Here is a 23879-nt window from a genome sequence, read left to right as displayed (position 1 = left end):
CTAAAAGGGGGAGACAGAGAACAAAACCAAACATACCAAGAAAATAAAATAAACAGAATAGATATGTACAAGGAAAATAAATAAATAAATAAATAAATAGAGAAATAAATATGTACAAACATATATACATATATACAGGTACTGTGGGGAAGGGAAGGAGGTAAGATGGGGGGATGGAGAGGGGGACGAGGGGGAGAGGAAGGAAGGGGCTCAGTCTGGGAAGGCCTCCTGGAGGAGGTGAGCTCTCAGTAGGGCTTTGAAGGGAGGAAGAGAGCTAGCTTGGCGGATGGGCAGAGGGAGGGCATTCCAGGCCCGGGGGATGACGTGGGCCGAGGGTCGATGGCGGGACAGGCGAGAACGAGGTACGGTGAGGAGATTAGCATCGGAGGAGCGGAAGGAGCGGGCTGGGCTGTAGAAAGAGAGAAAGGAGGTGAGGTAGGAGGGGGCGAGGTGATTGAGAGCCTTGAAGCCCAGGGTGAGGAGTTTCTGCCTGATGCGCAGATTGATTGGTAGCCACTGGAGATTTTTGAGGAGGGGAGTAACATGCCCAGAGCGTTTCTGGACAAAGACAATTCGGGCAGCAGCATGAAGTATTGATTGAAATTGGGAGAGACACGAGGATGGGAGATCAGAGAGAAGGCTGATGCAGTAGTCCAGACGGGATAGGATGAGAGCTTGAATGAGCAGAGTAGCGGTATGGATGGAGAGGAAAGGGCGGATCTTGGCAATGTTGCGGAGCTGAGACCGGCAGGTTTTGGTGACGGCTTGGATGTGAGGGGTGAATGAGTGAGCGGAGTCGAGGATGACACCAGGTTTGCGGGCTTGTGAGACGGAAAGGATGGTAGTACCGTCAACAGAGATGGGAAAGTCAGGGAGAGGGCAGGGTTTGGGAGGAAAGACAAGAAGTTCAGTCTTGGATATGCTGCTTCTCAATGCTGAACTAGATGTTAGGCACGTTCGAATGACAAATATGGTAGAAAACAGAGGTGAAGTTGCTTCACCCTCCTGAGCTGCAAGAGGAGAGTAAGAGTGAATATGTAGTTACTGGGTACCCATGAGAGAGCATAAAGTTTCTGCTCAATGCTAATTGCTTTCTTTGTTCAGGACCCTAACAGACATGCTCAGAACTGTTTGTTCCAGGGAAGACCCCTTGTGCTACAAGACTCTCCACGAGTTTCCTAGGAACTCTAGTAGTTTAGAGGTGCAGCATGGCTTAATGGAAAGAGTATGGGCCGGGGGGACAGAAGGCATGGGTTCTAATCCACATGATTGCTGTATAATCTTAAGCAAGTCACTTCACTTCTCTGTGCCACACTATGCTCAACTGCAAAAGTGGGAATTCAATGCCAGTTCTCCCTCCTATTAGTCTGTAAGCCCCATGGGGAGCAGGGACTGTGTCTACTATGATTACCATGGTTCTTCCCCAGGGCTTAAAACAGTGCTTAACAAATAGTAAAATTATTTATCTCTAGTTATCTGACCTATTCTGAGTAGTCTTTGAGAGTCCTGCTCACATTTGTTTGCTGTTTCACAGCAGAAGTGAAAAGATCATTCTCTACATTGCACACATATGGACCATAGACTCATGGTGGGGAGGGAATGTGTTCCCCAATTTTGTTATATTGTACTTCCCCAATCACAGAGTATAGTGCTCTGTGCATGGTAAGTGTTCAATAATACCATTAAATAAATGATTGAATGAACACGCTCTCTGCACATGAAGATCTTACACTCTAATTGATGAGAGACATAAATATCTCTAGAACTAGGGCAGTAAAAATCAACGATTGGATGTACAATCAATCCATGGTGTTTATTGAATACTTCCTGTGCACAGAGCACTGTACCAAGTTCTTGGAAACCTGGCCTGGGGCTGGAGTTGGTGCCAGCTGTTGGGGCCAATGCTACTAAGGTCAAAGGTTTCTGAGGGGGAGAGTCACCAGAGAAAGATGGGAGGTGGTGGGAGTGACAGGGTGGTGAGGCAAACAGGGTGAATTGGTTTGGCTTTGAAGACCCACACTCTTCAGATAAGGGGAACAAATAATAATGATAAATGAGGTTTTTGTCAGGCACTTACTCTGTGCCAATCACTGTAATAATAATAATAATGAATAATAATCACTGTAATAATAAGAATAATCCAAAATCAATTATTCCAAATTTTCCCCTTTATATCTTAGTAATACCACGGTTTGTAACCCAGAACATTTCTTTACACCAAATTTCCATTTATCCATTCATTCAAAATTATGATGGAAAGGAACAAATAAGTTTTCTTTACATTCCTTTTTTTTCGTTACACATAGTTCCACAGTGAACATAATAAGACAAATATCTTTTCTCAGGCCATCACCTTCATACTGGCCGGATATAAAGATGAACGTTTTCATTCAATTTGTTTATATATCCCTTTGCCAAGTTAGCAAAATCTACATAGTTAACACAGTAGAATCTCTGACACAGTATTTGAAGTACCATCCAACAGGCAAAACTATCACCTTCTTTGCATTTTCACGCTCAACCAATTGAGAATTCACTTTTCCCTTAACGAGGTCCATACTTCAAAATAAAGTGAGGTGATCACTGCTTGAGGTAGGCGCCTTCACTCAAAGAAATTTTCCCTTTTGATCTTCTAAAGTGGTAGCTCCAACCACACTCTCAAACTGTGGAGCTACTCAAATTCCATTATGAATTCATCTCCTCCACGCAGTACATATTTCCACACAGACAGACGGGTTCAGTCTATCCTTCCTGTCAAATGATAATTGCCCTAGGTTTGCACCCTGGAATTCCTCGGCAGGGAATTCCTCACCCACCTCCGGGCACGGGCCACCCAGCCCAGCCTCCCCTCGTCCTCTTTTCTCTGGAGGCCTCTCCTGCTCTGGGCCAAATTTTTCTGGGCTTTTGGAACAGAGCCCCCAGCCAGCAGAACACCACCACCTGAGGCGGGCTCTGGGGAACGTACATTCTGGAGCCCCTCATATTTCTCCTCCTCCTTCTCATCTTCCTCCTCCTCCTCTGTCTTCTCCTTCTCATCTTCCTCCTCCTTCTCGTCTTCCTCCTCCTCCTCCTCTGCCTTCTCCTCCTTCCTGTCTTCCTTGTCCTCTTCTGTCTTCTCCCTCCTTTTCTGTCTTCTCCTCCTCGTCTTTCTCCTCCTTGTCTTCCTCCTCCTCTATCTTCTCCTCCTCCTCTGTCTTCTCCTCCTCATCTTCTTCCTCCTTTTCGTCTTCCCCCTCCTTCTCTGTCTTCTCCTCATTCTCGTCTTCCTCTTCCTCCTCAGTCTTAACCTCCTTCTCGTCCTCCTCCTCCTCTTCTGTCTTCTCTTTCTCGACTTCCTCCTCATATTCTATCTTCTTCTCCTCCTCTTCAACTGTTCCGGCCACGTTTTGTAAAGCACCGTTCACTATGGGGTATGCCCTGTGCTCGTAACTGTGGTGGTCAGAAGGATGAAGAATTAGGGACTGGGGACTCCTGGCATCCTCCCTCCACTGCCCCCATATCCAGCCTGACCTGGGCGGAGTCTCTCTTTCAGCCCCCTATCCCTGGCTGGCCCAAAGACATATCGGACCACTCCTCGGCCCCCGACTGCCGCCTCCTAGTAGGGAGCCCTGCCCTGCCCTTCCTCTTTCCCCATACCCAACCCCTTCCCCAGAGCCCCTCCACCCTCTCTCTGACCCTATTACTCCCTGGGGCTCTGTCAGGCTCCTTGTCTGACTCTCTGCGGTCTGATTCTTCCTTCTTCTGATTCTCCCACATTTGACTTTCATTTGTCTGATCCTTCCCCTGGCTGACTCTCCCGGGTTCGACTCTCTCTCCGTCTTCTCTCCCTTCCATTTCATTCTCTAGTGTGACTCTTCCCATCTGCTCTCCCTCATATGACCTTTTCCCCTTCAGACTCTTCCCCATCTGACTCTCCCTTGTCTGAACTTTCCCCCCAACTGATTCTCCCGAGATCTGACTCTCTCCCTTCTGACTCAACACCCCCCCACCAGTATGACTCGACCCTCGTCTGACTCTCCTCCATCTAACCCTTCTGCATCCGGCTTAGATCCTTCCCCATCCTTCCCCAGACTGAGCCCCCTCCTTCCCAGACTGAGCCCTCTCCTCCCCAGGTTGAGCCTCCTCCTTCCTCTCCCCCTCCTCCTCCTCCCCATCCCTCCGCCTTACCTCCTTCTCCTCCGGACAGCGTCTGTATATATGTGTATATGTTTGTACATATTTATAACTCTATTTATGTATTTTATTTGTACATATTTATTCTGTTTATTTTATTTTATTAATATGTTTTGTTTTGTTGTCTGTTTCCCCCTTCTAGACTGTGAGCCCGCTGTTGGGTGCGGACCATCTCTATATGTTGCCAACTTGTACTTCCCCAGAGCTTAGTACAGTGTTCTGCACACAGTAAGCACTCAAAGAATACAATTGAATGAATGAATGACTCTCCCCCTTGTGACATCACCCCATAAGACACTCACCTTATTTCCGCTCCCTGGTCTGATTCTCCCCCCTTCTGACTCTTCCATCAACTGGTCTTGCCACCCCCTGTCTGATCCTCCTCCATCCGACTCACCAAACTTCTGACCTCCCCACGACTGACATTGCTCCCTGCCTCTGATTCCCTCCCCTCATCATCCTCTCCGCTGGGCCTAACCCTTCCCTCCGGCTGACTCTCCCCAGGATACCCGTCAGCTCAGGGTACCCGGGGAGCCGGGGAAGAGATCAGCATACGGCTCTGTACATAGTGAATGATCAATTGAAGGAGAGGATGGGGGGCCGGGACCTGGCCCAGTCCTTCACTTGGACTCCCCTCTTCCTCCTTCCTTCCTCCCAGGTCCGGAGCACCTCCAGGCCTTGTCTCTTCCCTGGACTTACCGTCTTTCCTTCTGGCACTTGGAGAATCTTTGCTGGCACCGGATCTTTCAGTACTGATCCGCCGTGGGTATTCCAGGAAGAAATCTGCCGCGCGGGAAAACGTACCATCAGTGGGGATGGACTGTGGCCCTTTGCTCTCCTCCACGTTCCTCCTTCCCCATGTTGTATCGGCCCCCGCCAGGGCTGCCCTTGTGTTCTGCTTTATCATTTCCTTGCTCCCGATGTGTTTACTCCAGGCCTCTCCCCCGCTGAAATTGTTAGACCGGAAGACCCTAAGGGGCGAGGACCGAGCCTGATTCCAAGTCGGGGGTACTCACCCGGCGCTAATTTCAGTGTTCTTTCAACAGGAAGCGCCCCATCGATGTCATCCCCGCCTTGTCGCTCCTGCACAGGGAACACTGCCCTTTAGACGGCAGACCCCAAAGAGGCCCGGAGCGAGACCCTCCCCCATCCCGCCAACCCAGGGACCCTACCCCGACAGTGAGGCCCCCATTTCCAGCCACTCCCCGGGACCCCCCTCCCGCCTGCAAACACATTGATGCTCCTCACCAGGGCTGGGACGACGGGTCCTGGACTCGGTGCTAGGCACGAAAAAGTCAATACACGCAGGTTTAACGTAAACAAAATGGGTCCCAACTTGAGCCTAGTAGCAGCAGACCTACTCGTTCAGCTTTCTCAGACAGAGCCCAGAGGGGCGGGGTCGGAAAGAGCGGGTTCACTTGCCATGCATACAATTATTGAAGGGCGTGGCTCAGTGGAAAGAGCCCGGGCTTTGGTGTCATAGGCCATGGGTTCGAATCCCATCTCCGCCACTTCTCAGCTATGTGACTTTGGGGAAGTCACTTCACTTCTCTGGGCCTCAGTTACCTCATCTATAAAATGGGAATTACGACTGTGAGTCCCACGTGCGACAAACCTCATCACCTTATAACCTCCCCAGCGCTTAGAACAGCGATTCGCACATAGTAAGCGCTTAATAAATGTCATTATTATCATTATTATTGGTCAGTTGGGGGCGGGGCTGGTCATGAATGGACAGGACATCACCTGACCTTGGGCCCTGAAATGTGGCTAAAGAGCCCGGCCCTGGGATTCAGAGGACCTGGACGCTAATCGCGGCTCTGCCACTGTTGTGCCGTGTGAGCTTGGGCAAGTCACCCCACTTGTCTAGACCTCAATTCCCACATCTGTAAAATGGGGATTAAACTGTGAACCCCATGTTGGTCAGGGACTGTGTCTGAATTTTTGGATCTTGCACCTACCCCAGTGCTCAGTAATAATGATGATATTTGTTAAGCTTGATAAAGTGGTTGGTGCACAAAAATGCTTAATAAGTACCACAATCAGCATTGTTATTATTATTTTTTATTATAATATAAAATGATAACAATAACAATAAAATGGTTGGGAACCAGAGGCCCAAAGGTTAGCGCAGCCTGGGGAGGGACCGCAGAAATCTCTTAGCCAGAATCTACATTGGGAATTTCCCCTTTCCCACCCGGCCTCTCCCTTCCCTCCCCACTTTTCATCTGCCTCCTGTACTCTGGAACCCGATCAGACGAGTGCACTGAACCACCACTAACATGGTCATCACAACACCCTCTTTAGGATTTGGTAAACGCTTGCAGTGTGCCAAGCAATGCACTAAGCACTGGGATAGCTACAGAGGGGCTCACTGGTAAGGAGAAGGAAGGACAGCATTTGAAATCCCTCTTGACAGATGGAAGCTGAGGTACAGAGGCCTTAAGGAACGTATTCAAAGTCACTTAGTGGGCAAGTGACAGAGCTCGGATTAGAACTTTCTCTTATGAAATCTCTCGCTCCGTCCCTTCTCCCCTCCTTAACTTCCATCTTCAACCGCTCACTCTCCACTCGTTCCTTCCCTTCTGCCTTCAAAAATTCCCACTTCTCTCCCATCCTATAAAAATCCTCTCTTGACCCCACCTCACCTTATAGTTATCGTCTTATCTGCCTCCTACCATTCCTTTCCAAACTCCTTGAACGAGTTCCACGGACACTACCCTCTCAAAGGTCACCAATGACCTCCTGCTTGCCAAATCCAACGGCTCAAACTCTATCCTAATCCTCCTCGACCTCTCAGCTGCCTTCGACACTGTGGACCACCCCCTTCTCCTGAACACACTATCCAACCTTGGCTTCACAGACTCCGTCCTCTCCAGGTTCTCCTCTTATCTCTCCGGCCATTCATTCTCAGTTTCTTTTGCGGACTCCTCCTCTCTCTCCCATCCCCTTACTGTGGGGGTTCCTCAAGGGTCAGTTCTCGGTCCCCTTCTGTTCTCTATCTACACTCACTCCCTCGGTGAACTCATTCGCTCCCACGGCTTCAACTCTCATCTCTACGCTGATGACACCCAAATCTACATCTCTGCCCCTGGTCTCTCTCCCTCCCTCCAGGCTCGCATCTCCTCCTGCGTTCAGGACATCTCCACCTGGATGTCTGCCCGCCATCTGAAACTCAGCATGTCCAAGACTGAACTCTTTATCTTCCCTCCCAAACCCTGCCCTCTCCCTGACTTTCCCATCACTGTTGACGGCACTACCATCCTTCCCGTCTCACAAGCCCGTAACCTTGGTGTCATCCTCGACTCTGTTCTCTCGTTCACCCCTCACATCCAATCCGTCACCAAAACCTGCCGGTTTAACCTCCGCAACATTGTCAAGATCCGCCCTTTCCTCTCCATCCAAACCTGTACCCTGTTCTTTCAATCTCTCATCCTATCCCAACTGGATTACTGCATCAGCCTCCTCTCCGATCTCCCATTCTCCTGTCTCTCCCCACTTCAATCCATACTTCACGCCGCTGCCCGGATCGTCTTTGTGCAGAAACGCTCTGGGCATGTTACTCCCCTCCTCACAAATCTCCAGTGACTACCAATCAACCTACGCATCAGGCAAAAACTCCTCACCCTCGGCTTCAAGGCTCTCCATCACCTCACCCCCACCCACCTCACCTCCCTTCTCTCCTTTCCCAGCCCAGCCCGCACCCTCCGCTCCTCTGCCGCTAATCTCCTCACTGTGCCTCGTTCTCGCCTGTACCGCCGTCGACCCCCGGCCCATGTCCTCCCCCTGTCCCGGAATGCCCTCCCTCTGCACATCCGCCAAGCTAGGTCTCTTTCTCCCTTCAAAACCCTACTGAGAGCTCACCTCCTCCAGGAGGCCTTCCCAGATTGAGCTCTCTCCTACCTCTCCCCTTCCCCCTCTCCCCCGCCTTACCTCCTTCCCCTCCCCACAGCACCTGTATATATGGATGTACGTCTTTATTACTCTATTTATTTTATTTGTACATATTTATTCTATTTATTTCATTTTGTTAATATATTTTGTTTTGTTGTCTGTCTCCCTCTTCTAAACTGTGAGCCCGCTGTTGGATAGGGACCGACCATCTCTATATGTTGCCAACTTGTACTTCCCAAGCGCTTAGTACAGTGCTCGGCACACAGTAAGCGCTCAATAAATACGTTTGAATGAATGAATGAATGAACCCCGGTCTCCTAACTGCCAGTTCTCTGTAATGTCCACCAGGCTAAGCTACTACTACTATTACTATTACCACTACTACTGTGGTTCCTACTGCTTCTATTATTAGTATATCTGTTACTGTTTGCTACCCCTCTCGGTGGGGTGTAGCGTAGCCTGCCTGCCTAGGCACATAGCAAATCTCAGACAAACCGGCTGAACAGTCTACATACTGAGTGCGGGAGGCTTACACGGGTGGGGTTTAAACACATCCTTCCCTTTGCACGTGCTGTCCATCAGTTTCTAGGGCCTTTCATTGACGGTTGAGCACGAAGTTAGCATCTCTTGTTCTCCAATGGTTTCTGTTTTTCGTTCTTAATCCCGCCTTCAACGGACCGTTGATCTCTGGCTCGTGACCCGATCTGCCATCTTAAAGCCATGTGGTCTGAGTTGGTGGAGGAGTCCTCTCCTTGCGCCTCGGGGCCACCGTGGACCGTGGAGGGAATAAGGCATCCTGAATCTCCCTCCCTGCCCCTCAGTAGAGCTCAACCCAGACCGCGGTTTGGAGTCGGGTGGGCGGGGGGACGGAACAGCAGACAAGTGACAGAGGCGGGATTAGAACCCATTACCTCTGACTCCCAAACCCGTGCTCTTTCCACTAAACCACGCTGCTTCATGCTGCTTTTGTGTTTCGACAAGTAACCGTATACACTTAACTACTGTTGTCCCAATACATTATTCCACGGGTGTACAACTTTGTGTTATTAGATAGTTACATTTGCCAAATGGATATTCATTTTAACATGAGCCTGACAAATTTGTGTGGCCAACAATACCTTTCTCATTCACTGTGGATGCCGCATTCGAGGAGGAGGGGTTAATTAATTTATGTTAGTATTTGTTAAGCGCTTACTCTGTGCCAAGCACAGTTCTAAACACTGGAGTAGGTACAGGGTAATCAGGTTGTCCCACATGGGGCTCACAGTTTTAATCCCCATTTTACAGATGAGGGAACTGAAGCACAGAGAAGTTAAGTGACTTACCCAAAGTCACACAGCAGCTAAGTGGTGGAGCTGGGATTCGAACCCACGACCTCTGACTCCCAAGCCCGGGCTCTTTCCATGATGGCTGATATATTGATCTTATAATGAATGCTAGACATCTCCCATGATGCCATATCATTTCCCTGTATATATGAGAGGACATGCCAGATTAACTGTTCACACCAGATAAGTAGATCCCACATGAGTCTAAGTAGGAGGGAGAACAGGTATTGAATCAAAGTTTTGCAGTGGAGGGAACCGAGACACACATAATAATCATAATGATAGCGATCGTGACATTTGTTAAATGCTTACTGTGTACCAGGCACTGTTCTAAGCACTGGGGTGGATCAGGTTAATGAGGTTAGAAGCAGTCCCTACCCCACGTAGGGCTCCCAGTCTCGATCCCCATTTGACCAATGAGGTAACTGAGGCACAGAGAAGTGAAGTGATTTACCCAAAGTCATGCAGCAGGCAAGTGGTGGAGCTGGGTTTAGAACAGAGGTCCTCTGACTCCTAGGCCCGTGTTCTTTCCACTAAGGGACACTACTTGCATAGTGGAAGCAATACCTCTTGACCAGTCAGAAGGCTCCCAGAATGAAGAAATCCTATAACAAAGCTGCCTTGACTGCTGAGCCGAAACTAGTGTTTTCCACCTCTTCTTGGCAGAATTGGGGAACAATGACGGAATTACTTCAGAAGCATTAAGAATCATTCAATCAATCAATGGTATTAAATGAGCGCTTACTATTTTCAGAGCCCTGTACTAAGCATTTAGGAGAGTATTATACAACAGAATTAGCAGATAGGTTCACAACCTGAAACGAGTTTAAAGCCTAGATGGGGACACTGACTAAATGGATAATTTACAATATACAGTTTAAAGATATTTACATAAATGCTGTAGGGTTGGGGTGGGGTGAGCATCCAATGTCGAAAGAAGCAAGGACATTTCTTTTCTTTTTTGAACTGTGAGTCGAAATGAAGGGGTGCATGTATGCCTTTAGGTCTCAGTGACATTGTAGGACACTCGCCCTCATGCTATCTCTCTTTCTCTCTTTCAGTCTCACTTGAACTCACTGTCTCCCAAAATAGCCCCGCAGGAGGTCTTCTCTAATTCCATCTGAAAATTTTGGCAAATGGACATCACCTTTGGGATTGTAATTCTAACACAGGTTGGCATTGGGTTTTCAGCAAATGGATTCCCCTTCCTGTTTTATGTCCACATTATCTGTACCAACAACCAACTGAGCTCCTCTGACTCCATCCTTGTTCACCTGACCTTGGCCAACACCATCGTCCTTCTCACTGGGGGAGTCCTAAATCCTCTGGAAATTTGGAGCCTGGGAAATTTCCTAGATGACATGGGATGCAAAATGGTCATGTACTTCTACCAAGTGGCCCGTGGACTGTCCATCTGCAGCACGTGCCTCCTGCGCATCTATCAGGCTGTCACCCACCGATGGGATAGACTTAAGGATAAGTTACCCAACTTCGTCCTTTTCTCCTGCCTCATCCTCTGGATCTTCAATCTCCTCTTTGATTTTGGTGAGTGATGAACATGAGAGGTCCCTGGAATGGCTCCAATGTAAGAATCATGCTGGATTTTAAATAATGCACAGAGGTCCCTGTCAGTGTGACAACCAATTTGATAAATGCAGTTGTGGTCAGTACCTGGGATCTGTTCTTTATGGGCTTCATGAGCGTGGCCAGTTGCTTCACGATGTCCAACTTGCACAGAATCCATCGGCAGGTCCGCCACCTCCACGGGCCCAGATGTCCCCCGAAAGTGATGTCCGAGGTCAGGGCAGCCAAGTGGGTTGTTGTCCTTGTAGTGGTCTACGTCCTGTTGTATGGACGACAGACCATCATGTTCAGTGTTTTACTAAACAGGAAAGAGAATTCTCCATGGCTGTTGAATAGCCAAGTGGCTTTTTCCCTGACCTTCTGAGCCGTGAGTCTATTCCTAATGATATCCAGTGACCGGAGAATAAGAACACTGTGGAAAAGAGAATCTCCTCTTTCCAACAAGGCTCCCTAGGGAAGCTACATGCTTTCCCATTGTGTCTCTGGGAAGATTAGAGAGAGGCAACTGCAATCTGGAAATGCCCAGAGGTGACCTACATGATCAAAATCACCTCTCTGTCTGGCACAGTGCCCTCTAGTGAAACAACCAATAGATGGCACGTCCGACTCCATGACCCTTTCCATCACCTTCAGTTATGAACCAGACTCAATGGGAAATGGCACGACCAGATCATAGACAATGAATTTCTGGAACACTGTCAGTCTTCTCACAAAGCTTTCTCTGATAAATAACAAACATTTGCTTGTGTTCATCTGTGACTTGGGCAAGTCACTTCACTTCTCTGCACCTCAGTTACCTCATCTGTAACGGAGAGGTTAAGTGACTGTCCCACAGCCCCACAGCAGAATAGTGGCAGAGCCGGGATTAGTACTCATGTCCTCTGATTGTCTGGCCTATGCTCATTCCACTAGGATAAGTTAGTGGGTAATTATGTTACATAAATGAGGGGGTCATTTAGTTAGCTGTAGATCATGGTTGGGTAGATATCTCCTCACTTGATTTAAGGTTATCTTCCTCCAATGCACTATTCTCTTCTTGGTACCTTCTATGTTAAATGCTAAGGGCTCCTTAGGGCACAGATCAATAATTCATAACAAGTAACTGTCATGGTGCTATGTTAAAATATTTTATTAAGTAAACCCCATTTACCATCTCATTAACAGAAGTGACTGTGTAATTAGAGAAGCAGCGTGGCTCAGTGGAAAGAGCCCGGGCTTTGGAGTCAGAGGTCATGGGTTCAAATCCCAGCTCTGCCAATTGTCAGCTCTGTGACTTTGGGCAAGGCACTTAACTTCTCTGTGCCTTAGTTACCTCATCTTTAAAATGGAGGTTAAGACTGTGAGCCCCCCGTGGGACAACCTGATCATCTTGTAACCTCCCCAGTGCTTAGAACAGTGCTTTGCACATAGTAAGCACTTAATAAATGCCATCATTAATTTACGTATGGGAAGTTGAAAAATTTGGAAAGATTCTGTCTCACGGGGAAGTAGGAATAGGATTTCTAAATCCCATCCCCTCCAAGATGCCTTTCCTGACTGAACCTTGATTTCCTCTTCTCCTGTCCCCTTTTTCATCACCCTCAAATTTGGATTTGCAGTGCTATTCTCCTCATCGTCAACCCCACAGCACTTAAGTATATATCCATAATTTATTTGTTTGTATCAGTGTCTGTCTTCTCCTCTAGACTGTAAGTTTGTTGTGGTCAGGAAAGGTTTCTATGACTGTTGTATAATAATAATAATAATAATGATAATGATAATGGTATTTGTTAAGTGCTTACTATGTGCCAGGCACTGTACGAAGTGCTGGAGGGGATACAAGCAAATCGGGTTGGACACAGTCCCTGTCCCACATAAAGCTCACAGCCTCAATCCCCATTTTGCAGATGAGGTAACTGAGGCACAGAGAGGTTAGGTGACTTGCCCAAGGTCACACAGCAGACAGGTGACCGAGCTGGGACTAGAACCCATGACCTCCTCACTCCCAGGCCCATGCTCTATCCACTGCGCCACGCTACCTCTCTTGCTTATTCTCTTCCAAGCTCTTAGTATGATTGATTGACTGAATGAGTCTCCCTGCTGACCTCCCTGCCTCCTGTCTCTTCCCACCCCAGACCATTCTTTAGTTTGCTCATTTTCCTGAATAAATGTCAGTCCAAATTTCCCTATTTATCAAGAAGCTCCCGCGATTGCCCATTCACTCTGCTTCAAACAAAAACTCCTTATCATCGACTCGAAAACACTCAGTCACTGTAATAATAATAATAATAATAATAATAATAATAATAATAATAATAGCATTTATTAAGCGCTTACTATGTGCAAAGCACTGTTCTAAGCGCTGGGGAGGTTACAAGGTGATCAGTTTGTCCCACGGGGAGCTCACAGTTTTAATCCCCATTTTACAGATGAGGAAATTGAGGCACAGAGAAATTAAGAAACTTGCCCAAAGTCACACAGCTGACAAACGGTGGAGCCGGGATTAGAACCCATGACCTCTGATTCCCAAGCCCATGCTCTTTCCACTGAGCCATGCTGCTTCTCAAATTTGCCCCCTTGCTACCTTATCTCACTGCTCTCCTACTACAACCCAGCCTACACACTCCGATTTTCTAACACCAACCTTCTGGCTGTACCCCAATCTCATCCATCTCACTGCCGACCTCTCACTCACACCCTTCCGTTTTCCTGGAATACCCTTCCTCTCCATATCAGACAAATTCCTTTCCCCACATTCAAACCTATATTGAAGGCACATCTCTTCCAAGAAGCCTTCCCTGATTCAGAACTCATTTCCTCTTTTTCCATGCCCTTCTGCATTGCCCTTGCACTTGGATTTGCTCCATTAATTCACCCCTCCCTCAGTCCTACGGCATGTAAGTATACTGACACTGTCCTCCCATAGTTCTCCTTCCATTTTTCTGGCTGCTCCTTCTAAGTCTCTTTTTCAGTCTGGCCTCCTCTGACTCCCTTCTTCTCACAGAGGGGGTCGTTCAAGGCTCAGTTCTCAGAGTCCCCTTCTATTGTTCATCTACCCCACTCCCTTGGATAACTTCCGCTCTCCCACAACTTCAACTCCTATCAGTATGCAGATGATTCCCAAATCTCCATTTCCAGCTCTGATCTCTTCCTTTAATCTGAGATGGATAGTAGCATTACAGATCTTTATGCTGTTTATAGGGAATGAGACAATTCCCCCCCCGCCCTTCCCCCTCCCCCTTCCGACAGCACTTGTATATATTTATACATATTTATTACTCTTTGTATTTTATTTATACATATTTACTATATTTATTTTATTAATATATTTTATAATATATCAACATCTACCTGTTTCTTTTTTGTGGCTGTCTTCCCCTTTCTAGACTGTGAGCCCATTGTTGGGTAGGCACCGTCTCTATATGTTGCCCCACGTGCCTATTATACTGCTCTGCACACAGTAAGCACTCAATAAATATGATTGAGTGAATGAATGAGGAAGTCAGACTAAGTTCCTGGTGGACAGGGAACGTGTCGAACAACTCTAATGTATCATACTCTCAAAAGCATTCAGTACAGAGCTCTGTATAAATTAAGTACTTAATACATAGCATTGATTGATTAATCAAATCATTAGATAGGAGGAAAAACAGTAAAAACAACTTGGATCCCCTCATGAGACTGAAAGCCAGATTGTAAACCTGTGGCGCCAGGGAATATATCTGTTTATTGTTATATTGTACTCTCCCAAGCATTTAGTGCAGTGTTCTGCACGTAATAAATGCTCAACAATTGCAACTGAATGAATGAATGAAGATAGAGATGTAGTTATTCATTTCTTTTTATTGTTCTCTGCCTAGTATCTAGTCCAGCTAGGTACACAAAAAATTCCCAGTAAATACAATTGACTGAATTGTAAAGACATCCAGCTTCATCAAAGTTTATTCAAATTTCTTAGTGGCTAAGTAATTAAAAAGTAAAGGGATAAACAAAATAATTGAATTCAGAAGGGTATTTGAAGTCAGGCGAGATGATCTGTTTAGGAACCAGGATGCTATAATCAGTGAAACACCACTTAAAAATTGAAATGCAGTCATTTTGAAATAATGTTCTTGCTACAAAGATTCAACTGCTGCAGGCATTTACCATTATGTCTGTCTGCGACCCTTTCTGTAGTGTTCTGATCAGATATCAGGGAAACAACGGAAAAGTCAGTCGTTTGCTGACTCTGTCTCAACCAGGGCCATCGTGGCCTATATTGATATTCAGCATCCTCATACTCCACAAACAGCCTTACTCTGTCTTCTCAGGCTGAAGAAAAAAAGTAAGTCACTTTTGTGGCATCTTGTCACCTGAGTTTTGTATCAACATACGGTTGAACTTATGGATTGTCTTCATCGTCGGTAGGAGAGACAAGCAAGGAATTAGAAAAGAAAGGGGAAATAAAGGAAGATTGAAGTCTTCATCACAGGCTAAGACTTGTACTGTGGAAGATTCCAGTAGGATCAATGCTACAGTGTGGCTATATCTCCCTTGGTGGCAGGTATATCTGTGGCAGAACATGAAGGAATAGTCGATGGGCAAATGGCATGGGCAGAGAAAATTGGATACGGCTTCCTGGGATTAAACCAATGCTCTTTTCCTATGGCACACTTCAAATTCAGGAGCATGTGCAGCAGGGAGAGGGGGGAAAAGACGGTGAATGCTCAGGAAGGTAAACCCCGAAAGAATTTCCTTTGATTAAAGAAAGAAAACAGAAACAAATTAAACAAGAGAAGAGAGCATGTTCGAAAGAAAACAGAAGTAAACGAGAGTAGAGCATGTTCAATAGGCAATCGGTTGCCCTGTTAGAGCTGAGTCACCGCCCTGGGTAGCAAAGGAAACTCGTAGTGAGTGGAGGAAGCTCTAGGTGAAAGACCAGAAGATCAGACTTCCAACCCTTATAAAAGGCAAAAAGTGAGAAAGTGTGGAAGCACGATGGTCAGGGCCTTGCAATTGCACCCCCACCCCAACCCCGCCAACCTTTTCTTTCTGAGACCTTTCTCCCTGAGGTATTTCAACTCTTCAAACGGAGATAGAGGATGTAGACAACTCGCTCAAGGGTTTTGGAGAGAAATGGTAGGAGGGAGATGGGTCGATAGCTGGAGGGAGGCCAGGAGATCAAGGCAAGGTTTTTTATTTCAATTATTTGTAGGATGGGGAAACATGGGCACGTTGGTAAGCAGTGGGGAATAGGCCAGTGGAGAGCAAACAGTTGATGATGGCTGTTAGGGAGGCAGGAAGGGAGGAGTCGAGTGTTTTGATGAGGTGTGAAGGAAAGGGATAGGATTGAGTGTCAATAAGAATGGAGAAATAATTTTGCTGGGCAGAGGAGAGGGCAGAGTTAAAGCACTCAAGGATAAATTTGAAGTGGGCAAGATCAACCTAATATCTAGATTTCTGCAAGCAGCTCTCTGCGGTTCATGCACAATAATAATAATAATAATAACAATAATAATAATAATTACTAATGGCATTTGTTAAGGCCTTACTATGTGCAAAGCGCTGTTCTAAGCGCCGGGGAGATTACAAGGTAATCAGGTTGTCCCACGGGGGGCTCACAGTTTAAGTCCCAATTTTACAGTTGAGGTAACCGAGGCCCAGAGAAGTTAAGTGACTTGCCCAAAGTCACACGGCTGACAATTGACGGAGCAGGGATTCGAACCCCTGATTTCTGACTACAAAGCCCGTACTCTTTCCACTGAGCCAAAATGAGGTAACTGAGGCCCAGAGAAGTTAGGTGACTTGATCAAAGTAACACAGCTGACAACTGGCGGTGGAGCCGAGATTTGAACCCACGACCTCTGACTCCAAAGCCCGTCTCTTTCCACTGAGCCACGCTGCTTCTCTTGACACCAAGGGCATTGTAGGTAGGGAACGGGCCTACCAACGCTGATGAATGCTTTATTTCCTTGTGCTGTACACCTTAGGAATAGGAGCAGTAGAACCTGTCGGGAAGAGGGACTACCGTGCTCAGCAGAAAGAAACTAGCAGGTAGAAGCAGGTGGCATGCAGATCCACATTCCCGGTAAATGGGAAGAGAACATCCGAGCCAAGAATACGCACAGTAAACCGGGGCTGTAATGCGATTCAAGGAATCACCTCCTAATACCGGGAAAGTAACAAAGACATTTACCATATCCTGTTGGAATGGAACACTCATTAAAAATGAGAACGAAGGCTAAAGTTGGATAGATGAGAGAATCCCAAGAAATCATGAAAACAGGGGAGGGAGGGAGGGAGGGAGGAAGGAAGGAAGGAAGGAAGGAAGGAAGGAAGGAAGGAAGGAAGGAAGGAAGGAAGGAAAGAAGGAAGGAAGGGAGTAATAAAGAAAGCTATTATGAGAGATAAACAATGAATGAAAAAGGAAGAATGAGTGAAAGGAAGAAAGAAATTAAGAATCAATTAGTCCTATTGATTCTTAGCTAGCCCTGCTAGCTCCAGGTCCCAGGGAGGTGGACATCCTGGCCCTAGTGACTCCTTCCCTGACTGGAATCACACCCTCGCAAGGCAGTCTAAAGGTGCTTGGCCAGGAGAGCTCATATCTGGAAAGCAGCGGGCGATGTGAATTTAAAGGTCCGGGAGCGGCACGATAACCGTGCCGTAGACAGTGATGATCGCAGCACCATTCCACATCCACCGATTACCCAATGTCATCAGCAGGGTAAATACATGCTCCTCTGTCGAGACCCATAGAGATGACATCTAGGTTCCTGGCAGGAAGGTTTCTGGGACCCATTCACCATGAAAGACAGAGCACTGGGCTCCTTAGTGGCTCCATACCCAGTAACCAGTTTCCCTGGCGCAAGCCATTTAGCTATTCCTTAGTGTGCTACCAAAGGAAACCTTAACCACACGGTTGTGGTGATCGTCCTACCATCTACTAAAATTCTCCTTGCCGCGGGGTATTACGAAGCCTCCGATTATTCTTTATTACCCTTTCCTTATTTAATCTCTTGTTCTTTAGTACCCTTTTCTTCTTTAATCCCTTGTCTCTCCTACCGCCGACGAAGGTGAAGTTCTGTGACTCTCGGTCTCCAGCATCGGAAGGATCCTCTAGAATGTGTTTGTAGTTTGGCACCGATCACTCTTTGCACTCGTTTCGACATCACTGTCTCACTCGCTCTCTGCCTCTCTCTTTCCTCTCTCCATCTGTAGCTGGTTGCCCTCTTTCCCTGCGTGTGCTCTTTCTCTCTCTCTGTCTCTCTCTCTCTCTGTCTCTCTCTCTCTCTCTCTCCCTCTCTCTCTCTCTCTCCCTCTCTCTCTCTCTGCTTCTCGCTCTCCGAAATGCATCTCTGTAGATTTTCCTTCCAAGGAACTCGCTGGTTAACTTCCTCTGGCTACAAGGGTCTACCGAAATTCTGGGAATTATGGAAATGGGAAACAAAATAATGCGGATATTAGAAAGAGGATATAGTATGTGTTTGACCACAGGGTTCCACACACATTTAGCGCCCAAGAATGACTAGAGTGGCTGAATTAGAACATTTGATGGGCATTTATTCCAAGTTCAAACGTTACCTGTTTTAAAGTTCAACTCCTTTTTGAAATCACCTATCAGATTATCGGCATTATAAACACTTTCAGAACGGACTATTTTTTCCATGATACGGTTTGTCTCTGTTGTCGAAATGTACTTTCCAAGCTCTTAGTACAGTGTTCTACAGTGTTCAGCGGTCAATAAATAAGATTGAATGAGTGGATTTTCACCAGTCATGTATTTACATACTAGTTCTTCAGAAGACATTCCATTGATACATACCATAATTTTATCGGTAATTCAAGTGACAAACCATGAGGCGTTCTTCATCTTGTGAAAGCACATTTTCCAGTTTTTCTAGTCAAAAGTTTCTAATTAAAGAGTTTTATTTCATTAGAATGATAAATTGATAATTTATCAATTTAGTGATTTATAATTTTAATGATTAGAGCAGAATCATTTTGCTGGGAGCACTGTCAAACTCTTGAAACAAAGTGCTCATTTGGGAGAGATTTAGAGGAATCTTAAAATACTATGAAAATATGTGTATACATATATACATACATAGAGTTTAGGGTATTGTGGCAACTGCACATCTTTTGGGACACGAGAAGACAGGTCAAAGCAGAAAAATGGTCCTTTCAAATTACACCACAAACTTGGAAAAAGATGTGGAGAAAAGGTGGAAGTTGGGTGAGTTCTCACGCAAGAGAGAATGACCTATGAGTTAAAGGTGAGAACACTGACTCCTTCACACATGGAACTTCCCAGAAGAGGGAGCACATTCTCTCTATTACAGCGAACTAGGAGGGCGTGACACAGAAACACGGATTCACACCTCTTTCTCTGAAGAGCCTCGGTGCCGGGAAGAGGGTCCATAAATACTGAGAGTTGGGACTTCGCGGTAGTTCTCCATTCGTCGCTGCCTGGACCTGTGCAGACTGCGAGCGGAACCCGTACAGAACATGAAGATCTCCGCGCCACAGAGACGCCTCTGTGGCATCATCTTTGGAGACTCCACTCCGGCCCCGGAGCACTGCTGCGAGCAACGCTGTTGCTGCGAGGGCCGGATCTACTGCCGCCAACTTTTTGGAAGCCCCGACCTGTGGGAGGACCAGAGAACCCCGGATGGAGAATCCGAGGCCCAGGAAGGCCTGAAAGAGCGCAAATGGCTGGAAGAGACTCAGGTCCCTGCGGAGGGGGACGGGCTCAGTTCTGTGGCCCAGAAAGAGGATGACCTGTTGCGACAGGGGGAAGGTCAGAAAAGGCAGGAGAAACTGTGGAGGGACGAGGAGGAAAACCAAACAGAAGAACTTGACCCACTGGAGCAAATGGCTCTAGAGTTGGAGAGGATGTGGGAAATGTATTGGGAAGAGAACGTTAAGCAGGACCTCCGGGAGACAGAACAAAGTCCCGAGGAATGGCAGACCGAGGAGAAGGGGACACAGACGGAGGAGGGGGAGCCGGAGTGGCCGGAGGAGATGGACAGTGAGGCGAGTGGCGAGCTGGTCCTGCAGGAGACAGAAGAAACTCCTGAGGATGCGTGGAGCAAGGACAAGGGAACGCAGACGGAGGAGCAGGACTCCGTGGGCCCGGAAGAGGTGGAAGTGGAGGAGGCGGAGGAGCCGAGGTCCAGAGAGAAGCGGGAAGAATCAGCCGGGGAAGAAGATGGGCTGAGGGCCGTGGAGCCCATGGGGGCGCCGAGCCCGGCCTTCGGAAGCTACCCACAGCTCCTTGGTTTCCGGGCGGGAGCCATTGCTGCGACTGGCTGTGTTCCTCCCTGGGATGGGACTTGTGCCTCCGCACGGGCCACCCGGCCGATGTCCTGGCCCTGCTCCCTGGCGCCGAGGCCGAGGGAGGCCATGGAAGCTCCGGCCTGCGGTAAGCGGCTCCGGGGCCTCCTCGCGGGGACAGGCCCCAGCCTTTGCTGGAGGCCGTCCATCCCTCGAGGGAAGGATGGCGGGCGGAGCAGAGGGGATCGCAGACCGACCAACAAGACCCACTGGACCAAGAGGTTCTAGTGCTCGAGTGGGTGTGGGAGAAGTCCAGGGGCCGAAACGGCGAGCGACATCACCGGGGGACATTTCCGAGACTGAATGTTCGGCTGGAAGTGTCCGGGCCAACGAGCACTGCCTCCTCTCGGGGTGGGCGCTGACCGACTGAGGCGGCCCCTGGGGAGCCCAACTGGGGTCCGGACTGAGGACCTTTGTTGGCATGGGCTCCTCTGAAAGACTTTTTATGATCACCTGCGTGGCTTGTGGGGGTTAAGGGGTTTTTCAATAAAGTTTAGTTACAGTTATGTTGCAGTTATGGTTATGTAAATTTTAGTTACAGTTTTGTCCCTGTCTTTTGTGTTGAAGAAGTGGATTTTACCTCGATTTGGGGCAAAAACATTATTGCCCTCATCGTAGGGCTGGGGTGGCTTTTGGAAGGGCTGGGGCTCTGATCCGTGGTCACCTAGTCAGCATGATCGCAACTCCTATGCCCCCACATACACTGCAAGGCCTTCTCCCTTCACATCCTAGAGAAAAGAGTTTTTTTAATAAAGTGCTCGCCTGGGGTCCGCACTGAGGACCTTTGTTGTCATGGACTTCCTTGAAAAAGGTTTTCTATGAACATCTACGCTGCTTGTGCGGCGTAAGGGTTTTTTTTTTAATAAAGTGCTATTTTAGTTACAGTTATGTCTCTGTCTCCTGTGTTAAAGAAGGGACTTTACATCGATTTGGAGCAAAACACCCTCATCGTAGGGCTGGGATGGGTTTTGGGAGGGCTGGGGCTCTGCTCCGTGGTCACCTACTGTGCATGATCGTAACTATTACCTAATATATGTCCTAATATACCACTGTAAGGCCTTCTCACTTCACATCCTAGAGAAAGGAGTTTTACAATAAAGTGCTATTATTGTGATCCTTCTATCTCGTGTGTCCCATGCTGAATAACTGGAATGTACACTGATCAAAAGCAAAACACCGTTTCCCTCATCTTAGAGGCAGGGGAAGGTCTTGGCCTGGCTGCGTTTGACCTGAAGGGATTACAAATGACTTACCTCTTTTTGAAGTCATTCCATCTCTTCAAACCAAGCTTTGGATTCCAATGAGTGTTGAAACTGTTATCGGGTTGGGAGGGCATTAGAAGCCTGCTGCGGTAATGAAGGTGAAACCTTTGGTAAAGGCTTCGATGAGCGTTTTAGCAGTTGGTCTGCAGAGAAACGAGCAGAGTTTAGCAATGTCAGGGAGATATAGCTTCAGGATCTGGTGAGAGACTCAATATGTGGGTTGACTGAGGCAGCAGAGCAAAGGCGCTTGCCAACGCTGTGGAGTTGTCATACAGAGAGAATGATAGCGTTATCGACAGTGGCAGGAAGGGCAGGCAGACAGGAGAGAGCTGGCTATGACTGGGAAGGGGAGGTGTTGTGTTTTGGACATGATCAGCGTCGTTAAGGATGGAGAAGTTGTTTTGGGGCAGAGCAGAAGGTTGAACTAACACAGGTGAGGGAGGGGTTGCTATGGCACTTGCGTCTAGACAGGGGGTTAACTGTCATAGAAGGTGTTATTGATTTATGACTAGTTGTCGGGATCAAGGCTCTGTTTTGATGAGTCCTTTCTGCGGTACGACCCCCTAGGTTTCGACCCCGCGCAGGTGCTGAAAATCATGCTAAACATGGCAACTAGGTTCTGACTGCTGGTTGGATTCCCTCTCAATAGGGCCGCCCACGACATCCATACTGTATCACTCAGGTGATACATCTCTGGGTGGAAATCATAGTAGGTGTGGGGGTGGGCAGTGGTTTCCGTTGTATGATTCTTTTATATCATTATCTGGACTGTAAGCTCATCGTGGACAGGAAATTTGTCTATGTTGTTATGTTCTTGTCCCCATGCGCTTATTACAATGCCCTGCACACAGTAAGCACTCAGAAAAATTGGACTGATTGATTCTCAATTTCTTTCTTCCTTTCACTCATTCTTTCTTTCATTCATTGTATTTCTCTCATTATAGCTCTCTTTCTTTATTACTCCCTTCCTTCCTTCCTTCCTTCCTTCCTTCCTTCCTTCCTTCCTTCCTTCCTTCCTTCCTTCCTTCCTTCCTTCTTTCCTTCCTTCCTTCCTTCCTTCCTTCCTTCCTTCTTTTCTGCCTTTCTTCCTTCCTTCAGCCCTCCCCTGTTGGCGTGATTTCTTGGGATTCTCTCATCTATCCAAATTTAGCCTTTGTTCTCCTTTTTCGTGAGTGTTCCTTTCCAACAGAATATGGTACCAGTCTTTGTTACTTTCCCGGCATTAGGAGGTGATTCCTTGAATCGCATTACAGCCCTGGTTTCCTGTGAGTGTTCTTGGCTCGGATGTTCTCTTCCCATTTACTGGGAACGTGGATCTGCACGCCAACTGCTACTACTGGCTAGTTTCTTTCTGCTGAGCACGGTAGTCCCTGTTCCCGACACACTCCACTGCTCATATTCCTAAGGTGTACAGCACAAGGAAATGTAGAATTCATCAGAGTTGGCAGGCACGTTTCCTACCTATAATGAGCTTGGTGTCAAAAGAAGCAACGTGGCTCAGTGGAAAGAGCACGGGCTTTGGAGCCAGAGGTCGTGGGTTCAAATCTCTGCTCTGCCGACAATTGTCAGCTGTCTGACTTTGGGGCAAGTCACCTAATTTATCTGAGAGGGCTCATCACCCTGTGGATATGTTTTGAGCAATAACAACCTACAAGGTTGCATCATTTCACTGGACTGTCCCTGATGCTATGTCTATTCTTTGAATTCAGAGAGGATTGCTGCAGTCCCCCAATGAATTTATCATCTTCCATGTGAGCCTGACTGGGGTTCAGACTCTGAAGAGACTCTTGGGGATAAAAACATCAGCAAGGTGAATTCCTACTGTGGACAAAACATCTGCCAGTGGTTCATCCAACATTGAGGTTCACAAAAGGTGTTCACTGAATGGTGCACTTCCCTTGAGAGCTTTTGATAGAATAGAGAGCCTTCTAATCTCTGCCATTCGGAATGGCAGGACCACCCCAAGTGATTGACAGCTGCTGCTGGGAAGTCTCCCAAGTCTTCCTACTCAGTCTAGAAATTCCCAGCAATGAGGAGCCTCTATCTGCAGGCTGGACCAGAAAAGAGAGGCAATGGACAGGCCACCTAGATAAAAAATAGTAATAATTATGGTATTTATTAAGCTCTTACTCTGTGCCAGACACTGTATTACGTGCCGGGGTGGGTAGAAGCAAATCAGACTGGGCACAGTCCCTTGTCCAACTTGGGGCTCACCCACATATTTGGTCTTTTAGTTGTCACTACAGTGAATCAATCTTTGCAATATTTCTTGTCTCTCATTTTGTCATTTTAGCTTCCTTGAAATCTCTCAGGTCTGAGGGGAGATGCACAGCTGTTTCACTTGTAC

General features: G+C 47.4%; 1 pseudogene; it reads left to right on the top strand.

The window, feature by feature from the left end:
* Positions 1 to 10768: 10768 nt before the first annotated feature.
* LOC119923226 lies at positions 10769 to 20632 on the top strand (annotated as a pseudogene).
* The last annotated feature ends 3247 nt before the right edge of the window (positions 20633 to 23879 follow it).

This window comes from Tachyglossus aculeatus, unplaced genomic scaffold (assembly GCF_015852505.1).
Source record: "Tachyglossus aculeatus isolate mTacAcu1 unplaced genomic scaffold, mTacAcu1.pri scaffold_158_arrow_ctg1, whole genome shotgun sequence".
Classification (NCBI taxonomy): Eukaryota; Metazoa; Chordata; class Mammalia; order Monotremata; family Tachyglossidae; genus Tachyglossus; species Tachyglossus aculeatus.
This window is presented reverse-complemented; position numbering and strand designations above follow the sequence as displayed.